This window comes from Carettochelys insculpta, chromosome 22, assembly GCF_033958435.1.
Source record: "Carettochelys insculpta isolate YL-2023 chromosome 22, ASM3395843v1, whole genome shotgun sequence".
NCBI lineage: Eukaryota > Metazoa > Chordata > Testudines > Carettochelyidae > Carettochelys > Carettochelys insculpta.
In genome coordinates, this window is record NC_134158.1 from 8,587,301 (window position 1) to 8,591,267 (window position 3,967).

Genomic DNA, 3,967 nt, shown 5'->3' on the forward strand with positions numbered 1-3,967 from the left:
GCGATTCGAAAGTGGCGCTTTCGACTCGCCACAGCCACCATTATGCTAATGAGGCACTGCATATTCATAGCAGCCCCTCATTAGCATCTTCCGACCTCGTTCAGTACCGTGCCCCAGTCGAAAAGCGGGGGCTAGGGCAGACCCAGGCTTTGTTTCACTCATTTGATCAAGCAGGCTGATTATTTAAAAAAAAAAGAACTGATGACAAAAGGCCCTCAGTGGTAACTACAACGAGAAGTCCTGGGGCACCTCACAGACTTAGTGGCTCATAAGCTTTCATGGGCAAAGACTGACTTCGTCAGCTGCCCGGGGCGGACACGCCAGGGAAATTTGGTGGTTAGGCTTTCACCAGCTTTGAAACGGAAACTCTTTTTTTTTGTATACAAAAATGCTTTCATTGGAGGCAAACCAGGGCTTGTCACCCGACAAACACGTCTCGTAAGGCTGTCCTCGATGTTTCTGATCATACTGGTTGTAATTTATTCTTCAAATGAATAAAAATTGGGGCAATCAATAGTTTCCTTTTTTTGGTTTTTTTCATTTTTTCAGAGAGCGTGAAAGATTGACTGGGGTGACGTCTAAACCAGCTGCTCTTTTTTTTTTTTTCAAGCTGTCTGCTGAATTTTCCTCTATTTTCCACCCATCAGATCTAGAAAAGGCGAGTGGGGAACACCCCCCCCCCCCCCCCCCCCCCCCCCCGGAGACTAGGACACAGCTGGCCATTGAAACGCACAGTTTTTGTGGCCAGCAGGCTCCATGAGACCTAGGTCCCTAGGGGGCTGGGGAAAGAAAAATAAACCGCCCAACGTGGGGCTCGTGACCCCCTGGAACTAGGCTCAGAGTGGGAGTTAGAAAAATAACCCACGGTAAGAGCAAGCAGGGACCAACAGAGACAAACGAAAAAGGACTTTTTGAAGTGGCAGAAACATTTTTGAGCAAAGACTTTTAACTGCAAAGGGAAAAAAACCAGAAAGCCTTTTTTGTTTGACTCTACTGATCCCCGGTGTCTCTCACACTGTATCTGATTATTTTAATTCCCAGGCTGAGCCTGCATCCAAGATTCACACGCCAATAAGCTGATCTCACTGAATCTAGGCCCCATGGGCCCTGCACAGGCCTGAAACTGGACAGGACTCCTTGGAACTGACAAGACGCACCCCCCCAGCCCCAGGTTCTCCTAGGGGACCACAACTTGGGGGGTGGGGAGGGAGAGAGGGTCTCAGAAAGAGGAGAACTAACAGGATGAGGGTGAGAAGGCAGGAGTGGTTGATTGGGGTGAGATCTAAAACAGCTGCTCATTTTTTTCAGGCTTTTCCCTGAAATCCCCTATTTTCTGCCTAGCAGATCTTGAAAAGGGGGTGGGGAAATAGCCCCCCCCCGACCAGAACACAGCCCACCATTGAAACGCAGGGCTTTGTGGCCAGCAGGCACCTTGAGACCTAGATCCCAAGGATGATGAGGAAAATAAAAACGAGCCGCCCAACGTGGGGCTCGAACCCACGACCCTGAGATTAAGAGTCTCATGCTCTACCGACTGAGCTAGCCGGGCTGCGTGCTTCAGGGCTTCAAACTGCTGCTAACCAGGTTTGATATCCTGCTTCTCCCCTTCCCTTCCAGCTGACAAGAGCCTGCGCGGATTTAATCGCAGCTTTTTTACTTAATCCTCCCCTCTTTGCAGCTTGCTGAGGAAGAAATGAAGGGAGGCAAGGGAAATAATGGTGAAAACACGTGGATCCCCAGACCCGGGTACATAATGGTGAAAACACACGGATCCCAGAGCAGGGGCCATAATGGTGAAAATACATAGATCCCAAAGCAAGGGGTGTAATGGTGAAAACACGTGGATCCCAGAGCCAAGGACATAATGGTGAAAACACGTGGATCTCAAAGCAGGTGAAAACATACAGGCTGCAGGACTCATTCCAGCCAGAAAACCCAGTAGGAAGGCAGGAGCTAGCAATGCCCAGACCCAGGAAGGTTCCTGCAATCGTGCCCTGAAAAGTGCACACTCGTGTGCATTCTGAAGGCTCGTGAACTCATGGCCCAAAATGCCAGGGGTGGAGAGGGCAGGGTCGAATTGAAATCAGCCTGGACTGCCACCCTGCAAAGCCAGGGGGACTAGTGCTGGATAAGTGAGTCCAGAATGACCTGGTTGTCTTATGCACTAGTGTTAAGCTGCACAAGAGGCGTGAGAAGGTCTGCACAGGGACGGCGGCAGAAATAGGTGCTCCGGGCTGACAGGCACGTCCACCAGCTCTATCAGGAGCCAGGAGAATGTAGGGTCTGAGGACAGGACAAATAACTATTGAAATCACAGGATCCCTCCAGCAGGGGAAATAATGGTGAAAACACGTGGATCCCAGAGCAGGGGAAATAAAGGTGAAAACACACGGGTCTCAGAGCCGGGAACATAAGGGTGAAAACACAAATGGGTCCCAGAGTAGGGGAAATCATGGTGAAAACATATAGACCCCAGGACATGGGGAAATAACCCTGAAAACACGTGGATCCTAGTGCTGGGGAAATAAGGGTGAAATACGAGTCCTAGTGCTGAGTAAATAAGGGTGCAAACACATGGATCCTAGTGCAGGGGAAATAACAGTAAACGCATGGAGCCTAGTGCAGGGGAAGTAATGGTGAAAATGCATGGGTCTCAAAGCAGAGAAAATAAGTGTGAAAACACATGGATCCTAGTGCAGGGGAAATAACTAAACACATGGATCCTAGGGCAGGGGAAATAATGGTGAAAAACACAAGGATCCCAGGGCGGAGGGCGTGATCACAGGGACAACCAAGCGATGCCCAGCAAGACTCAGACAGCAAATTCCTGGGGTCATGTAAAAGACAGGGGAGGTTAAAGCCCACCAAGCCAGGAGGTGACAAACCAGCCTGCATGTTGGGGGGGGGGGGGGGCAGCTGGAAGAACCTTTTTCTCCTGCTCTGACCCAGTCTGCCAGTCCCTGTGAAACCCCTTCCTCCAGCCTGTCTCCTGCCTGTGGGTCCCTGGCCCAGGGCTGTACACCAGCCACAGACAGACACCAGAAGCCCTGGTCAATATCCAAGAGCAGTGAATTTCTCTGTTGTGGTTCACCCCAGCTCAGCCCTCCCCTCCACACCTCCCAGCAAGGACTTCTAATTCAAGTGACCTAAATCCCATCGACAGTCACTTAAGCAGCTCTGGGGGGGTGTGGATTAAACCTCCCTGAATTTAGCCCAGGCAGGGTAAGGCCTCAGTTCAGCATTAGGAACTGAGTTTTAGGCTACTTAGGGGAAAAAAGTCTGATCCGGCCTTTGCTTAGGCAAGGCAAATGAGGGTGCAGGAAGGTGGCAATTTCCGAGCAAGGGAGGCTGCCTGGGGAAAGCCTCAGAAACAGGACGTTTTCTTTTTCTTGGGAGGAAGTATCAAAAGGCGACGAAGCTGTTTCTGCCCGGTTTCGAACCGGGGACCTTTCGCGTGTGAGGCGAACGTGATAACCACTACACTACAGAAACCAGCTGGCCGGCTTTTCTTCTCTATAGCCTACAGCCGGTGCTGGGAGCTGCTGCACCCGTTTTAGGCGTCTGGTGCATTGTAAATTTGCAGGGTTTTAAAGGCAATGTCTTTTTATTTACACAGGGGCTGGAAGCCAGATAACACGTAGATCACAGAGCCGGGGAAACGCATCGATCGCAGAGGGGGTTGTCACTTGCAGCTTTTGGCAAATTTGTGTCTAGTCAATTTCAGGCTTCCTTCTAATCAGTTAATTTACCCCTGACACTACACTTAAAAACAGACATCAGGAGAGGAACCCAAAAACCTTCATTAAAAAAAAATATAAAGTTCAGCGTGTGCTATTTAATGGCTGATCTCACAAAAACTAGCTTGAATACGAGTTTAAAAAAAAAAGGAAAGAAAGAAAGAAAAAAAAAAACAACTTCAACCTCCCTCTAAGATCTTCAGGAAACATGAGAACAGCCAGACTGGGTC

At 49.7% G+C, this 3,967-nt stretch overlaps 2 non-coding genes across 2 annotated transcripts; both read right to left on the reverse strand.

The window, feature by feature from the left end:
- Positions 1 to 1,476: 1,476 nt before the first annotated feature.
- Positions 1,477 to 1,549, reverse strand: TRNAK-CUU (transfer RNA lysine (anticodon CUU)). Its single transcript has one exon. It is a non-coding gene; the product is annotated as a tRNA-Lys (tRNA).
- A 1,870-nt stretch (positions 1,550 to 3,419) lies between these two features.
- On the reverse strand, positions 3,420 to 3,492 carry TRNAV-CAC (transfer RNA valine (anticodon CAC)). The gene has a single exon. It is a non-coding gene; the product is annotated as a tRNA-Val (tRNA).
- Between the last annotated feature and the right edge of the window lie 475 nt (positions 3,493 to 3,967).